The following is an 18125-nucleotide window of genomic DNA, read 5'->3' on the forward strand; positions in this document are numbered from 1 at the left end:
GCTCGCCCCCCGCTGATGAGCCGCCGCGGAGCGCGGGCGGACGATGGAACTCCACATCCTGGAGCACCGGCTGCAAGTTGCCAGCGTCGCCAAGGAGAGCATCCCGCTCTTCACCTACGGCCTGATCAAACTTGCCTTCCTGTCCTCCAAGACCAGGTGAGCGCGCGGGGACGCGGCGCCGGCCGGGCAGAGACAAAGAAGCGCACCCGGGCGGCTGTCCCCGCCGCCGCGGCTCGGAAAACAACTTCGAGCTCCGGGGAAGCGCCCCCGCCCCGCCGCCCGCCTTGTTTTCGACGCTGCCACCCGATCTGCCCTCGAGCGGGGTCCTTCCCCCCCTCCCCGAGCCCCGCCTCGACGCACCCTCGCCGCTGTCTCCCCCCCGCATCTCGGCCCCCTCCCGCCCATCCCCTCCCCGAGATCCGAAGGGCTCAGGAGGCTGCAGTGACGAATCCGTGAATGAATGAACGAACGAATGAATGAATGAAAAACAGGTGTGGGGACGCGGCAGTGGAAAAAACAAACTCACACCCCCATCCCCCAATCCCTCGGCTGGGCCGGCCCCAGTCGCCAGGGCCGGGGGAGGGATTCAGCTGAGCGCGGCTACCCGGAGAGGAGAAAATCATAAAATCATTAGTGGGTGTTTACCTCAAGGTGTCTGTGAGGGTTGCGGACGGCGCGGGAGGCCGGGGGAGGGCCGAGGAGGGGCTGCGGAGGAGGGTCGCGGTGCTTCTTTCTCCTCCAGGTCCAGGAAGGTTGGGGGGGGGGGGGTGTTGCCGAACCGTGGAAGGGGGAGGAGCAGGCGTGTTTATGGCTCAGCCTCGAGGCTGGGCTTGGATGCTGCAGGGGGAGACCTAGTTGAAGGCCTTGGGAGGTTGGGGAACAAACAAACAAAAAACCCAAGTGGGTTTCTCCCCCACCAGGTGAGGGTCTGACTTTGTGAGCCCCCGCGGGTGCTTGATGTGGGGTGTGTTTTTTAGGGAGCCCGAGCCCAGCGGAGTGTGAGGACCGAGCTGGCCGCTGTAACTTAAATCCCTTGTTTGTCCACCATTGTGACCGTTGAAAGCCGTGAAGTTGTTGCTGGTTGGGTTTTTTAGGGGTTAAGGCGGAGGCAAGTTTCCCCCACGGCTGCAAAATGAATGAGTACATTACAGGTCAAGGTTAAGGTTAAAATGACAGGCCCCTAAGGCTGCCCCTCTTGGGCAGCTGAGCTCAAGGAAGCTCTGGGGATGCAGGGAAATAATTCAATCTGAGCCTCTTGTCTGCCTTTTAAAGTTCTTGCCTGGAAATCTCACTTTGGTGTGTGTGTGTGTGTGTGTGTGTGTGTGTGTGTGTGTGTGAGTGAGTGTGAGTGTGTAAGCAAGCGGACAGCTCAGTCCTGCCATTGTTAGCGAGATGGAGTGAGATCTTGTTTACTTTCTTCCCCGGGCTGCTTGGTAGGGTATGGAGGATTGAAAACCTCTTCTCTGCTGGGCCCTGGGCTCCTTTGATTGCAAAGGTAATTATTAAACAAGTCATTTGAAAACAAAAGCCAACAGATGAAATTCTGAACCTCCGCCCCCCCCCCCCCGCACCCCTCTCTAGCTGTTGACACCCCCCCCAACCCTCCTCTATCTGCCCCCCACTCCCTAGCCTGTCTTGAGCTTCCTAGGCTGGAGGTAAGAGAACCCGGCCTTGTTTTTCCAACCCTTGGCCCTCAGCCCCAGGCAGCCCCCTGGCTGATGTGTCTGCCACCATTCAACCCAGGATGATGACTCAGGCTGCGGCTGTGTGGGGCCTGGGTGGGTGCTGGGAGGAGGGGGGCACTGGGGGCTTCTTAGAAAGGCAGCAGAGAGCCCCTCCCTCGCCCCCTTGCCTTTTGTTTAGGGACCGGCCCTCTTTGGCCCCCACCCTAGGGTTCAGTTTAGAGGACTCACAGACATGTGGGGGGCGGGGGGGGGGACAGAGCCCCTGCTGACCTGTCTGACCACAGAACACCCACCCCTTGTTGAGTCCTGAGTCTTACTTCTCTGTACCCTGCGGGAGGCCGCTGGTCTATGACCCAGGTGACCAGTCCAGGCTCAAGATGACTCAGAGGTCAAAGGTCGTCTCCGTGTGTCCAGGGTCCAGCTCCAGAAGGTGCTGGCCTCTTCTGCACTCTGGGTTAGAACACTGGCTTCAGGCTGTGGCTAGCCCCTCACTGCCTGGGTGACCGTGACCGTGACCATGACCATGACCATGACCGTGACTGTGGCAGGGCCCCTTTCCTCCTCTGGCTCTCCCTCTGTCTGTCTGCAATGAAGACAGCACCATCTGGCCCCCTGCTTCTCCCAGGGCTGCTGTGTGCAGCACAGGGTGATTGTGGCCATTGGCCTTTTCAGCAAACAGGGTAGTTGGGCGTGGATGTGTGATCGAAGCTATTTTCAGTCATCAGTCCTCCAGGGCAAATTTTTGCTCCGATGTGATTCTTCCAGCAGCCCCTTATTCCAAGTGGTGGCCCATAGCCCTGTCATGTTCCCCACCCCGCCCCCAACCTAAGTTTAGCCCAAACTAGTGCGCTGTAGACACATACACCCCACCCCCCATCCCCCAGTGTCTCTTCACAAGTTTTCCACCGCTTCCTGTAGGGTCATACCCTTGGCACGGCCTATGGGATCTAGACCCAGAATCCTCAGTCTTTACCCATTCTGGCCAATCCTCTGGTGACCCACAGTTTCCTTTTCCTTCCCTTCACACCTCTGTGCTTTCGCATTTCTGATTCTGCCCGGAAACATGCTTCTCTCCCAGTAGATTTCTGTTCACCCCTCAAGATCTAGTGATACCACCCTGAACCTTTCCTGACAACACCGCCCCCCTCCCCACTTCTCCTCATCCCTCGCAGACTTAAGACTTAATCACTTTTTCCCTCATTTCCACTTGGGTGCAGGGTTGGGGACAGACCTTGGTAGATACCGACGCTGGGAGGAGGAGGGGGGCAGTGCAGCTGCACCTAAGAAATGCTGAGATGCCCTCCCCCTCCCCCTTCCAAGCCCAGAGCCTGATGGGAGAGAAAGAAGACACAGTTACTGCCGAGCCAGGCCGGGTAGCAGACAGCCCCCAGGGAAGCCTGGAAGGCTCCCTGTAGGAGGTGGCACTGGGATCTTAGGGCTTCAAAAGAGGACTTAGCTAGGTGGGAAGGGGATCCTAGTCCAAGTTCCTGCACACACCACTCTACCGCTCCGAGAATTGGGTTTTACACCTCCTTTGCAAAGGAGTCTGAGGCTCAAAGGTCCAGTGACTTGCTCAAGGTCACATGTTAAGTGGCAGAGGCAGGATTTGAAGCTGCACCTTTCTGCCCTAAGCTCAGAGATTTGCTATTACAGGTTCAAACAGTGCCCGTATTCAACAGTTAGGTCCAGCTCTTCCTGGCCGCGCACTGTGCCAGAGCCTTTAGGAGCACCGAGCCCAAGCCCTAGGCTTCCTGTATCCATTCCGCCCTGCCTCGGTGGGCCGTTTCTTCCCTGGAATGCCGGCCGCTCATCACCTGCCGTCTACACCTCGTACTTCTGCACCACCCTGTTCAGATGCTCCCTGCCTGTTCAGCTAGGGTCCTGCACAGCATATCGTTGGCTGCTTCTCCCATCCAGACGATAACCCTTCTCTACCCTCGGGAAGCTGTTTGAGCATTGTTTTACCCACCACTTCCTCTCCACCCCCAACCAGTACCAGAGACAACAGAGCAAACCTTTGATTTCTCCATGTCTTACCAGGAGGTACAGATGCTGGGCCTGGAGAAGGAAGGTGGCTTGCTCAAGGTCACGCCGCTGGGAAGAGGCAGAACTGGGATTTGAACCGGGTCCTTTCTCCACTGTGCTTAGCACACCGCTTTGTAGGCAGTTAGTAACTGCCCGTTTGATGGATGTCACAGAGTGACCCAGATTTCAGCCAGTCTCTTCTGAGCGCCCTGGGGGCTGGAAGAGGCACCAGGAGAAGTGAGGCCCAGGGCCCCCTGCCCCCTGCCAGCGTGTCGGGCAGCATCTGGGTGTGACCAGACCTGTCCAGGCACAAAGCGGAGAGCTAGTCCCTGAGCGAATAAAATCAAGGCCATCCACAGAACTTTTCTGCCTCTGGGGTCACCTGGGGCTCACTGCAGCCCTGCTCGGGCTCCCAGCCACACAGATTATTTCTCCTGCACGCGCGCACACGCACACACACTCTCTCGCACGCGCGCTTGCTCTCTCTCTGTCTCTCTCTCTCTCTCTCTAGTATCTGCAGCCTCAGACCTTTGTTCTGTCTGCCTGGAATGTTATTCTTTGCCCTACCCCCTTTATCTGCCTGTGCATTCTTTTAGAGTCCATTTTAACCTCACCTCCTCCAGGAAGTCTTCCCTGCGTGCACAAGCCGAGCTCAGACCCTTCCTTCCTTCGGGACAATGGGCTTAATCTCAAGAAAATGAAATGTGACCAGCCTCAAGATATCAGGAGGCTGCTTTGGGCTGCAAATAACAAAAAGCCTTGACTTTGCTGGCCTAAATAACACTAAGTTTGTGTGATGAGAGGCTGCGAGTCAGGGCTGTTCTGAGGTTAGGAACAGAAAGGCTCGGTGATGTTCTCAAAGACCCAGGTCTTTCCGTCTTTGTCTTTGGTCATCCGCGGCGTGCCGGTGTGGCGCCCTCTGGAAGAGCTGGGGCCGTGGCAGGCGTTATTGGCAGTCAGGAGGAAAGGCCCCTTGTCCCCACACAGTCTCCGAGGAGCCTCCGGGAACACGCCAGCCCCCCTCCCTCCCAGACTTCATTTCCTGGAGCTGAACTGGGTCACCTGAACAGGCCTGCACCAATCACTGGCACGGGGCATGAGCCCATCACAGACCAATCAGGATCCAGTGATTTGTAAATAGTAAAAACCATGACAGCTCCACCTCGGAGTTGGAATATTCCCATTCTACAGACAAGGAAAGCAAGGAACGTGAGTGCCCAAGGACACACGGAAGGGGCAGAGCTGGGATTTGAACCCAGGAAGTAAGGCAGTAAAAGCTGTCCCGATGACCAGTCAGCCAGGCCTCAGAGCCCACCAGCTTGGATGGCGTGGCCGCAGGGGCCACTTAGCAGAGCTGTGGCTGGGAGGTCCTAGCAACGAGGGGAGGACAGGGGCAAGGTCATCATCCTAAGATGCACTGAGGTGGCAGGGAGCTGCAAGCTCCCCCCCTTTTTGTTTTTGCCCATAAAATGCTCTTATCTTTAGATAAGACTTAGAAAGTCCATCTCATCTGATTGGCAGAGAAGGTGCACAGGCGAGGATGTGGTAAGCAGGTGCCCACAAAACCCGCACTGCCCGCCCGGGCCAGATCACCTCCAACAGCTGTCTGGTGCGCTCAGACCTGTATGCTCATTCGTGCTGCTGCCTATGGGCAGGAATCTTGCCGATTCCTGATATCGCTCACTCTCAAAATAAATAAATATTTTTAAAAAGGCATTTCTAGGATATAAGTTCTAGATCACAAAAAGTCCTTCCAAAGCCCTCATCCTTGTCCTGAGTGCACCGGGCCGAGGCCGCTGCTTGGTTGCAGTTTAGGGAACAGTAGGCTGGCAGCAGTATCGGGGCCGGGGACCCAGCACCTCGGGTGGAAGCCCAGAACTGCTGCGTCCTGGCTGTTTGACCTTGGGCAAGTTGCTTGACATCTCTGTGCTATCAATTTCTTACCTCTTAAACAGGGATCCCGGATCATGCCTACCGTCTGGGCTGTGGCGAGGCCTTAACAAGATATGACAAGCTCTTCAGTAGAGCCTGGTCCGCTGTAAGCTTCAATAAGCGTTAGCTGAGAGAAAAATGCCCTGGCTAAGCTGGCGAGTGCCAGGGTGGAGTTGGAAAAGCCCGGGGGTCGGAGACGTTTTACGGCTCTACACATGTGTGCACTCTGATTCTAGCAAGGGGAACTGTCACTGCCCTCCAGGAACCTACCTGAGGACCTGGGTCACGGGCCTCGGCAAGGGGCAGGCAGCCCGGAAAGCTTCCTGGAGGAGGTGGCACTGTTTGAGCTGAGTGGGGCAGAATGGGAGGACGGCAGGAAGTGGAGGTGGGGAGGATGAGGGAAGACCGGTCAGGCGGGCAGCTGGAGGGGGTGGGCACAGGTGGGTGAGGGGAGGGTATGTGTGGAGAGCATGAGGTGAGCCCCAGGGCCATTTCTAACCCCCCGCTGCTGCCCCAGAGGAAGGGGTCGGCTCAGCCCCAGCCAGGTATGGAGGGCATTGTCCTTGACCTTCCCACATCCAGCTATTGAGTGTGGTCTGCCTGTCCTCGCCCATGCCCACTGCACTCACCGTGGCCAGTGCTTCTCACCTCTCCCCTGATTTAGCCAGATGGCTTCCCTGCACGCCCTCCCCCGCCCCAGGTCCTTCCCCCTCCGGGGTTTTGCGTGTGGCAGGCACAGCCAGGGCACTCCGGGCAGCGGGGTGCACAGCATGCACAAAGGCTTGGAGACTGGACGGAGAGGTGGGTGCAGAGCGCAGGCTGTGACTTGTGACCGGTGTGGCGCAAATTGGGCTTGGTGCTGAAACCCAGACAGTGTGCAGGGCCCGGCAGGATACAGATGGAGCGTCTGTGCAGTGGGAAGGAAAGGGGCGTTCTCCACCAGAGATCAAGGGTGAGAGGCCGGAAGAAGGGGGCAGTGGGTCACGCAGGGGCTGAGTGGAACCCACGTGGCCCCACTGGAGTCTGGTGGTGCGGCAGATGTTGCGAGTCACTCTGCTCTGCTCAAAACGCTCTTCGGACCGTCCACCCCCTGCTTCCCACCTGGCATCGTGAACGCTCTTAATCTGATTTCCTCTGTGCTGTCTGGTTCTGTCCCGCCTCTACACCACACATGCCCTATTTTAGAAGTGGTAGTTGTTCAGGGCCCCTGGGTGGCGCAGTCGGTTGAGCGTCCGATTTCGGCTCAGGTCATGATCTCATGGTTCGTGGGTTCAAGCCCTGCATTGGGCTCTGTGCTGACGGCTCAGAGCCTGGAGCCTGCTTTGGATTCTGTATCTCCCTCTCTCCACCCTTCCCCTGCTCGTGCTCTGTCTCTCTCTGCCTCTTAACAATAAATAAATGTAAAAAACAAAAAATTAGACGTGGTTGTTGTTAAACATCCCAAATTCTCGACACTCTTCCCTTCCAGAGTTAGGGCTCCCCTTGTGGAAGTGGGGCCTGGATTAGCGACTTTTTTCGAACAAGCAGAAGGGGACAGAAGTGATGGTGTAAGCCTGTGGCCCAGGGTCTAGATGGACAGCCTCTGCCGGGCCGTGTCTCTCTGTCTCTGTCTCCCAGTCTCCCTTGAATCCCTTGCTCTGTGGAGGGGGCAGCCCCAAGGACACAGAAGAGGCACTGGGGGGGGGGGCTGGAGCCTCCCCCCGACAGCCAGCCACCCAGAAAACAGACCCTGGTGCCCCAGGCAAGCCTTCCAGTGACTGCGGCCTCCTAAGTGATTGTCAGCCACAAGCAGGACCTGCGAGAGACAGAAAAGTCGGATGTACTTTCAGGCCACTGAGTTTTTGGGCAATTTGTTGCACAACAGGTTAACTCACACGGTGACTGCAGTTTATCACCCGCACGGGGACACTTTTGAGGATGACAGACAGCACTAAAAATAATTACCCTGGACAACAGGGCAGACCAGAACGTGCGGTCCCTGCAGCCTCAATCCAGCCGGACAGCCCTCACCAGCCTTCAGACTGAACACGAGGACTCCTGGGGTTGGCTCCCGTCACCTCCTCCAGGAAGCCACCCTGAGGCGGGGTGAGTGGTTTCCTGGGATCACTCACGCCTCAGGGTGCAGGCCAGGAGGACTGGTCCCCTCCGTGCTCGCTCCAGGTGTACGTCCAAGCCTTAGGACCAGTGCTCAATGGTACTGATTCGTCTCCCGTGGGGCCAGAGAGGCAGCTGGAAGGGACTGGACCAGTCTTCCCTGAGCATGTCAAGAGCTGGTGGGGGGTGTCCTCACGACGACCAGCCCCGGATGGACCCGCCTGGTCCCACCGGTGCTCGGGGCACATTCTGATTGTCCAGCACCTAGACAGGCCCGCCGAGATGTACGGCAGCTGACGGCACACCCATCGTCATGAGCATCTTGGATGAAAACGTTTTGGGGAGGGGCACCCGGGTGGCTCAGTCCTTTGAGCGTCCGGCTCTGGATTTCGGCTCAGGTCATGATTTCTCAGTTCATGGGTTCAAGCCCCGCATCGGCTCTGCACTGACTGTGTGGAGCCTGCTCCGAATTCTCTCTCTCTCTCTCCCGCTCGCTCTCTCTCTCTCTCTCTCTCTTTCTGCTCCTCCCCAACTCTCTCTCTCTCTCTCTCTCTCTCTCTCTCTCTCTCTCTCAAATAAATAAACTTAAAAAAAAAAAACTTTTAAGGGGAAACTCACCTCTAGATGCCTTACACTCATCCTTGCCTTAAACGTAACCTATCGGACATGCTCTGACCTCTGAGATCTGTGCTTAAGAGCCTGGGGTCTCCCCTTTCCACCCATGTTTATAGGCTGCAGTATTCACAGTATGGCCCAGCAGCAAGAGCAACTTTGCTGTCCCTCCACGGGCCACATGTGGTGCCTACGTACAGTGGAACACCCATCAGCCTTAGAAGGAAGGAGATTCTGACACCTGCCACACCGTGGGTGATCCCGGAGGACGTCACACCGAGTGGAGTAAGCCTGTCACAAAAGGACACTCCCATGACGTACTCAGAGCTGCCAGATGTATGGACACAGAAAGTAGAATGGTGGTTGGCAGGGCGGGGGGAGAATTTAGTGCATACTGAGTTTCTGTATTGCAAAATGAAGAGAGTTCTGGAGAGGACAGAACACTGCTGAACTGTGCACTTAGAAACAGTTCACATGGTACGTCTTACATCATGTATGCTTTGCAAAAAATTTTTAGAAAGAAAAAAAAGCCCTAGGAGCCTGAGAAGGAGCGGGAACCAAAGGGCAGGGTGGCGCCGTGGTGGCGGCTTTAGGCCAAGGGAGAGAACTGACGCCTGGCGGGGCCACTGCTCGGAGCATGTTCTCTGTTGCCCACTTGGTCGTCCCCACAGCCCTTATCATGGAGGTGCAGTCACTGGCCCCATTTCTCAGATGAGGAAACTGAGGTATTGCACGGTTCAGTTCCTTGCCCAAGATCACAGAAGCCAATAAGGGAAGAGTAGGGGGTGTTTTGATTTTGTTTTGTCTTTTTAAAGTTTATTTTGAAAGAGAGAGACAAGCAGGGGAGGGGCAGAGAGGATCCGAAGCGGGCTCTGGGCTGACAGCAGTGAGCCCCAGTCAGGGCTCAAACTCATGAACCATGAGATCACGACCTGAGCCACCTGGGCGCCCCAGAGGAGAGTTTTTTTTTTTTTTAAATAATCGCTTTATTGAGATATAACTCACATACCATACAATTCGCTGTCTTCAAATTCACAATTCGGTGGCGTCTGGTGTGCTTACAGGGCTGTGTAAGCATCACTCCTGTGATTCCAACATGCTTTCATTGCCTGTAAGAAACCACACCCTGTAAGCAGTGCCTCCCTCCCCCAGCCCCTGGCAACACCGGTCCACCTTCTGTCTCTGGATTTGCCTCTTCTGGACATCTCCTTTCAAAGCAGTCCCGCCACGTGGCTCTCTGTGACCGGCTCCTTTCACTCAGCGTCCTGTTTTCAAGGCTCCTTCGTGTCCCGGCTCGTGCCGGGACATCAGTCCTTTTCATAACTGAATAATACTCCACTGTATGGTCACGCCACCCTTTGTTTTCTCACCCGCCAATGGCCGTGTGGAACGGCACGGTCTGGCTGTCATGACCGATGCTGCTGGGGACATCCGTGTGCAAGGTTGGTGTTGACGTGTGTTTTCATTGCTCTTGGGCGTATCCGTACCGGGGAGGGTACGTAGAGCACATACACTATCACGCGGTAACTCTGCGCCTGATGGGTTTTTAAACAGTTTTTTTTTTTAAGTTTCTTTATTTTGAGAGAGAGAGAGAGAAAGAGAGCAGGGGAGGGGCAGAGAGGGAGAGAGAATCCCAAGCAGGCTCTGTGCTGTCATTGCAGAGCCCGGCTTGAAGCTCAGACTCACGAACCGTGAGATCATGACCTGAGCCGAAATCCAGAGTCAGATGCTCAACTGACTGAGCCCCCCAGGTGACCCCTGCATGGAACACTTGGAGGAACCACCAGGCTGTTGTCCACACCAGCTGCACCATGTAACATACCTGAGGTGTAGGGATTTGAACCTGGGGCTGCAGGCCGAGTCTCTGATGACCATGTTAGCTTAATGAAGGGAGGAGCCTGGAGGCCCTGAGTGGGTGACAGTGGTCGGGGCTCCTGGACCTCAGGGCCACTCTGTTGCTTTGTGGGCAAACAGGATTATGGGGAAATGATGGCCTGTGACCAGCCTGTCCCACAGTCCTCCTGGTCTCGGGCTTGCAGGAAGTTGGTGTTACCTACGTAGTCACACCTGTGAGTGGAGGTGAGGATGTGTCCCATATGGGCTCCAGTGCCTCCAGAGAGTACTCTGATTGTCCCCAGTCTTGAATAGGTGTTTGATGGAGTGGTGACCGATGAAGGGTACATCGGTACTGGGGTGGCCACACCTGGGGGCCCCCGTGACGTGTCTGTGGAGGGTGGCCCACTCTCTCACCCAGCCTGGGCTGTAGCCATCTGACCTGAGTTGGGGGCTGCCGGGAGATGAGTGACCCAGCAGGGAGGGAGGGAGCCAAGGAGGAAGGGCGAGTGAGGTCAGCCCTGCGTCTGCACTGGCCGTGTCCTGGGCTGGACCAGGTGCTTATTTTCAAGGTAGGGTTAATCTTCCCTCAAAGGCTGGCTCTCCCCTAAAGCCAGGCCGGGCCTCATGGACGGAGCTCCCTGGACTTTCCCCTCCCCCCTCAGGGCCTCTGCCTTCCTTTGGATCCCCCACCCCGACCCCACGGCTGTCTCCCTTTTATGAGCAGCAGAGGTAGCAGGTTGAAATTTGTTCTCAGAGTTCAATGTTTTGCCTGCAGAGCTCGAAAGTCACCAGTACGGTAGCCAGTCTGGGGAATTCACAGCAGACAAAGCTGAACCTCTGAGATCTTTGTGAATAGCCTACTATGCGCCAGGGGCTTTCCACCATTCACCCTCGCTATGGCCCTGTGGGCAGGAGAGGGGCCACCCCAGTAACTCGCCCTGGGTCATGCAGCCCACACGTAGCAGATTGGGGTTCAGGCGGGACCCCTGCTCCCCACCATTCCCCACCTGGGCCCCACTTCACTCGTGGCCCCGCGGCACACAGAAGATCTCCCACAAATGGCTGTTTCCCAGGAATGTGCCTGCCAAGGTCAAGAAAATGTGGTTTCACTCCCGAGGCTGTCGCTGTTGGGAGCCGCCCACAGGCGTCAGTGTCCTCACCTTTAAGATGGGCAGCCCAGTAATCAGCCTCTCCGGGTTGTGGTGAGGATCTCGTGGAGATCGTAGGTGGAGGACCCGGGTGCCCAGTGCGTGGTGAGCTGGTTGTTCGTGGGAATTTGGCAGGTGTTTATTGAGGACCCAGGTGCCCCGGGCCGCCGGGGCAAGGGGGTGGGCACATGGAAATCCAATCCCTTTCTGCACATGTGTCACCTGCTCTGGGGCCGAGTGTGGCCCTGCCCCGGGGTCCTCGTCTAGACTGTGGGTCTGTGGCAATGCAGGACAACCTGGATGGTTCAGCCCCAGTGAGGGCGAGTGTCACACGAGGCCCAGCCTGACATGAGCAGGGGCCATGTTTGCCGCCTCAGGTGGCCTTGAGCATAGGGACTTGGACATGCTCACCCCTCAGGGGGGTCCCCGCACGGCCTTGACCCTTCTCCATGGTCTTCAGGACACAGGGTCCTACGTGTCCCCGCTGTGCCTTTGGGGGAGAGTCTGAACGTGGCATCAGAGGCCTTGAGCAGGCACAGAACTGTCACCCGAGCCGTGGGAGCCATGACAGTAGGGAGGAGCCCCACTGATTCCCGTTGTTCTCAAGGGTCAGAATTTGGAGCCAGCGGAAGGATCTGGAACACTGTCATGGAGTGGGGGGAGGTTTCAGAAGGCTCCTTGAACTCTTGCCTCCCTTAACTGCCTCGGGTTGAGACTGGGGCAGGGTGCTCAGAGACAGGAGATGGTTCTGGCCCTCCCATTCGGGAGCTGGGACCCATCCCCGATTCCCGTCTCCCTGTCCAATGGCTTGGCCCCGGGCAGGTGCAGCTCTGGGTGGGGGTTTGAGGGGCTCCCTGGGTGAACTCCTCTCTACCCACCACGGCTGGATGCAGCCCCCCAAGCTCAGCAGTTCTCTGGGGACAAGTTGCCCACCCAGAATGTCACAGTTGGGAGCGAGGGGACCAGAGGGGCTGCAGGGGTCACGTGGAAATGGCAAGCTGCCGTATGAGCTCCTGGAGCCCGGCCTCCACAGGCCCCCAGTGGGTGGCCCAGATGTCAGGAGGACCCATGCCTGAAGGCAGTGAGGCCACATTTCTTTTTTTATCTGTTCCTTTCTAAATACTCTTCAGAGTAGATCTATTCAGAGTGATCCCCGCCGCCCCCCCAGCTTCCCTCTGGCCACTTCCCTCCCCCAGCCCTTCAGTCCAAATTAGCCTGCTTTAACCGCCTGTAGTCAGGTTCCACTGGAAAACACTACAAGGTGCTAGCACCCGCGTCCTAGGGCTGCCGGTGGGGTTGGTGCGATCACACAGATCAAGGGCTCCGATGGTGCCTGGTCCCTGGTCCAGCGCGGTCAGAGTCCCTGGGAGCCTGGAGGCAGTGGCATCTGTAAGATCACACGTGTCCCCCATGCCATAGGCCTGCCTTGCAGCTGTGCGTGCCCCAGAAAAGTCACAGCACTGGAAAAATGCCCTGTGTTAACGCGCCAAGGAGTCCTTGTTCCCAAAAGCCAGGACCCCTGAGTCCTCCCGTAGGATGAAGGTTCTCGCATCCCCCCCCTGCCCCCATCCCACACAGCCATCTGTCGCAGTGAGGGCATGTTCCCTCCACCGCCTCGCCCCTGCTCCCACAAAGGAGGGCCCTGTGGGAGCCATTCGGTTGAGCCTGCGTCTGGGAAGCCTCTTCTCCAGCCTCTGAGGGCTCATCGGTAACCCCAGGGGCTTCCCCCTTCCCCACCAGCTCACATGTGGGTCTGGTTCCATGGGACTCGGTCCCCAGCCCCAGAGTCGGGGAGAGCACTCTGCAAGCCCTCAGTCCTGCCTTAGTCTGGAGGGAAGGATGTCTTCGAGCGCAGGGGAGGAATGACATGGGCGAAAGCAGAGAGGCCCAGGCCGTCAGCCTGCCGTGTGCTGGGGCAGCATGAGGGCTGGAGGGAAGCCAAGGGGGAGGCTGTGAGGGGAAGACCAGTGGCCACGGGAGCTGAGGGGCTCTGCCCGGGCTCTTTGGTTGGGGTCCATTCGTTGGCCTAATCCCAGGGCCAAAGAAGGTTCCGGGGAGGGGCAGGCAGACAAGGAAGAATTCGGCTGGGGGAGTGGGAGCAAGGGCCGGGTGGAGAAAGAAGTGAGAGAGAATAAGGTGTGGAAACTAGAGGCTAGCACAACCCTGCTCCTGACCGTCTACCCAGAAGAATTGAAAGCAGGGTCTCGAAGAACTCTTCATATACCCGTGTTCCTAGCAGCAGCATTGACAGCAGCTGAAATACGGAGGGGACCGCGTGGCCACGGCTCTGGGAACGGATAAGCAGAATGTGGTCCGTGCACACGACAGAGCATTACATGGCCTTGAAAAGGAAGGGGCCGCTTCCTTCCCCCCCAGCACGAGAGCTCCGGGACACTATGCTCCTCGGCGTCTGCCAGCCACGGAAGGACAATTGCCACGTGGTCCCACCCCCGTGATTCTTAGAATGCCTGGATTCATAGAGGCAGGAAGCAGGGCGATGGGTGCCAGGGCTGGGGGAGGGGGACCAGGGGCTTCCCGTTTCGGGGGTACAGAGTCTGAGTTGCAGCAAAGGGAAAGAGGCATGGGCTGGACAGAGATGATGGCTACACAGCAGTGCCAGTGTATTTGTTTCCGCGAAGTTATTAGGAGGGCAGACTTCATGGTATGTGCATTTGATGCAACAACACCTACAAGATTTTAAGGCAGAAATTGCATATGGGGGGGCCCCTGGGGGCTCTGTCAGTTGGAGTCGAGACGCATGTGAGTTTGACTCCTCTGTGCTGCCTGTATCCGTCTGCTCGGGCCACGGTCACGAGCACCACAGACCCGCAGGGGGAAGGCCAGGCTGTGATTTCTCACACTTCTCGGGGCTGGAAGTCCACGGTCAAGGTGCCTGCCGATGCTGGTCCCGGCGGCGTTGTGCAGCTGGCCGCCTTCTCCCTGTGTCCTTGCGTGGCCTTTCCCCCGCGCGTGCGCTCAGAGAGAGAAAGCAAGCGAGATCTTTCTCTTCCTTTTAGGAGGATGCTAACTGCATCCTAGGGGTCCCCCCCTTGTGACCTCATGAAAACCTAATCACCTCCCAAAGGCACCCACATTCTCCTCCTTCCGGCACCTTCTCAGCACACCCCACTGTCACTCTCCTTTGCAATTCTCCCCAGACCTGCCTCCTCCAGCAGTAAGGCCTCCTCACCTCACTGCTTTGTTTTCCCACTTGTAATTTTGGGGTGGGTAACAAATTTGCAATTGACTCATAATTCCAAAGAGATGCAAAGGTACCCCACGAAAGCCCCCTCCGCCCCCGTTTTTCAGCCTCGCAGCTCCTGCCCCACGGATGAGGCGCATGAGGATTCTTGGTGACATAAATGTACGTAAATTTGCATCGGTGGTATTTGCCCTTCTCCCCTTGCCTTCCCTTCCCATTGGTATCAAGCCCTGCTCACTGCTCCCGCGCCACACTGGCTCCGCTGCCGACATTCACCTCAGTAGAGACTCCTGCCCCACAGTCCTGTCCGTAGTTTTAACTCATACGCCGTCAGCCACAGAGCGAGCAGGCAGCTGTCGCGCATTCGCCCCGCCTCCCGCTGGTGGACACTCGCTCCCAGCCCTCTGTGTTGCTGTGGTGGTGACAGTTGATACCCTACCATTCGGGGCCTAGACCTCACCTTGCACGGGACTTCGTTTGCAGGGAGAGGTCCAGGAGCTGAATAGTGGGTCAGAGCATCTGTGTGTTGGGGAGGTCCTCATGCGGCCCCTCCCGAGATGGGTTCTAGTTTACGCTCCTGTGGCAGTGTCCTGGGCCTGCTGCTCACCATCTTACCGCCCCTCGTGTTTTCAGACAGCCTGCGTGGTGAAAGCGCCCCCTTTATGTCCTCATCTGTCCTGGGGGTGCCTCAGTGTGTGTGCACACGCATGCGGGCCCTGAGGTCCCTTCTTGTGAGGGCTCTTTGCCACCATGCATCACCCCCGGCCAGCTTGCAGGACCCCCAGGGGCTGCAAGAGCCTGAGGAGTCTTCCCCAGCCCTAGCACCCAGCCTGAAGTCAGCCAGCGGAGGGAAAGCCCCGGTTTTCTTTGCCCCCGTGTGTGGGCACTGGCTTATCTGTATGGCCAGCTCTCCCTCCATCCCCGCGATGTGCAGGTGACGGCAGCTGTCTATCCGCCAGGCCCTGCGGCCCAGGTAGTGAGACCCTCACTCAGCCGTCCCGGGTGCCCCCAGCCCTCAGAGCTGGGTCCCTCCACCCAGGGAACACCCCCTTCCCAGACCTGAGCTCTCTCCTCCACCACCCTTGGAGACTGTACCGGGTACCAGGACCCCACCTCTTGCCAAACTTAGCTGACTGAGAGGCTCCAGGCTCTGGCCGAGCTGGGCCTGAGCAGCACCCCACCCCCACCCCAACTCAGGCCTGCACGGAGTTCAAGGTCTCCCCAGAGATACCGGGCGCCACTCGCCGTAGAAGCACCTTCCCAGCCCAGGGCGGTGTGTAGACAGCTTCTGGCCCCTTTCATCCTCAGAGAGCTCACTGTGGCCGAAGATGATTAGCCCTGGGGTCACCCACCTCCCATGCCGACAGAGACGACAGTCCCCACCCACTACTTACTGTCACAGGTGGCACATCCTGTCCACTTACCGGCTCATAGCCTTTGGCAGGGCCTTGATCTCTCCAAGCCTCGTTTCTTTATCTGCAAGATGGGACAATAATGCTGACTCGGCCGGCTTAGCCATTTTTTACACTGCGTTCTGTACTTTCTCTCTTTTTTTCCTGTCACCACTGTCTCCCTCACTTTCTCTATCTCAGTGACTTTGGCAAATTGAAATCGGCCCCAGGGATGTTGGCCTTAGCCAAGTGAGAATTTTAATTAAAAAAAGTGAGCAATTTGGCCCAAAGCCCGTGGGAAGCCTTCAGGGCCTGGACCTCCTCTCTGTGGGACAGGGCGGCCGGCCACTGGACTGCCACCAAGTGCTCAGGGCAGCTTGGAAAGGTGATGACAGGCATAAACCAGGCACAACCAAGTGCAGCGTCCTTGGGGAGGCGGTGCTGGGGAGGTTGGGTTGTGGGGGGCCGGGCTGGGGGTGGGTGTGTGTTGATTTTAGGCCCCAGTCTTGACCTGAAGCTGGTGTGTGGGGCCATGAGGAGCTGGGGGGTGACTTATAGGCGTGTTTTGGCTCAAGTGTGACCCCCAGACCACATGCCTGAACATTTTAGAACGCTCAGGTTGACGACCTCATCCAGGTGGTAAACGTAGCCCTGCTGGGACTGGGCCCACCTGGGGAGAGCAGTGGGGCCGGAGGCTCAGGGCTGGAGGCGGGGACAGCGGGTCCCTTCCGCCCCCCTCCTGTCCCCACCCTCAGGCCTTGCCCCCCTCGTCTGGGTAAGTGCTGCCTTCCCAGGGAAGAAGGTAGCACATCGAGTCCCTAGTTCTTGGCTGCCCTGGGCAGGACCAAGCCTCACGTCCTGGGCTCCACTTTTATTTCATGGATTTGGAACTGAACCCCAAAACAGAAAAGACCAGAGTGGTACACAGTGGTCACACCAATTCCCTGGGGTGCGGACCAGGCCCTGGCCCCAGGGCCCTGCCGGTGGCCTCCACTAAGGGCTGTCATAGCTAAGACAGGGCTGGGGGCTGGGGGGGTGGGCACAGCCTTGCTCCTTCTCCCTCTCTGGGGTCACGTTTCCAGCTTCACACACTGTGCTGGGCCCTCCCTGGGGACCCCCCCTCTGTCCTCTTGTCCTTCAGGGTGCAGCAGAGAGGCCCCAGGGGCCGGGTCCCCTCTGGGAAGCTTCCCCCGGCTTCATTCGCCCTTGACATGGCTCTCTAGATGGCTTCTCTTTTCGTTGGCTTGGGAACATCCTGTACTGTTGCTCAGGGGCTCACTGTCCTGTCAGGCCGCCCCCTCCCCCGCCCCCCCATCCCAGGCTCCTGTCCAGTTCTGTCACAAATGGCTCCTCTCCGTCGCCCCCTCGCCTATGGGTGCTGTGGGCCAAACACCCGTGTCCCCTCAAATTCATATGCTGATGCCCTAACCCCAGATGGGGACAGTATTTGGAGATCAGGCCTTTAGGAGGTCGTTAAGGTCAAATGAGGTCAGAAGGGTGGGACCCCGACCCAGAAGAATTAGTGTCCTTAGAAGTGACATCAGGGAGCACGCAGGCCAGTTTCAACCTCCAGAACTAGGAGAGATCAGTTTCTGTGTTTTAAGCCACCCCGTGGCTGGTGCTATGTTAGGGAACTCTGTGCCCTCTGTGTCCCCCACACCACTCCAGCCCTCCCAGGCCCCTGAGGACCGTGGAAGGAGCCCAGACTCTGGGCTTATTCAGATCCTCTTTTTTCGCTGACAGGGCTGTGTCTCAGTGTGCCCACCTTGGTAATGGGAGGGTGAAGAGAGGGGCAGGTCAGGACCCACCCAGAGGCATAGCAGACAGTTTTCCTGCCCTTTCTCCCCAGCTCGAGTCTGAGCTCCTTGGGGGCGCCTGGGTGGCTCAGCCGGTTAAGCATCCAACCCTTGACTTCAGCTCAGGTGAGATCAGGTCATGATCTCACATTTCATGCAATCGAGGCCCATGTCAGGCTCTGCACTGATAGCACGGAGCCTGCTTGGAATTCTCTTTTCCTTTCTCTCTCTGCCCCTCCTCTGCTCTCAGAATATTTCTTCTCTCAGAATAAATGAATACACTTGAACATGGGTTAATAAAAGAAAGAAAAGCCAGGCCCATTCCAAGCGCTGGGTGTCGGTGTCCATTTTCCCCCAGGAGCTAAGCAGACAGCAGAAGGACTTGCCTGGGGAAGGTCATGGGG

The 18125-nt window shown here is 57.6% G+C and overlaps 1 long non-coding RNA gene across 1 annotated transcript in view; it reads right to left on the bottom strand.

Moving 5' to 3' along the window:
* LOC115298357 overlaps positions 1 to 741 on the bottom strand; it is a 12586-nt gene extending 11845 nt beyond the window's left edge. Inside the window, exon 1 of the long non-coding RNA XR_003911715.1 lies at positions 646 to 741. This is a non-coding gene — a long non-coding RNA (uncharacterized LOC115298357). The remainder of the gene's footprint in view (positions 1 to 645) is intronic.
* Between the last annotated feature and the right edge of the window lie 17384 nt (positions 742 to 18125).

This window comes from Suricata suricatta, chromosome 8, assembly GCF_006229205.1.
Source record: "Suricata suricatta isolate VVHF042 chromosome 8, meerkat_22Aug2017_6uvM2_HiC, whole genome shotgun sequence".
NCBI classification, from domain to species: domain Eukaryota; kingdom Metazoa; phylum Chordata; class Mammalia; order Carnivora; family Herpestidae; genus Suricata; species Suricata suricatta.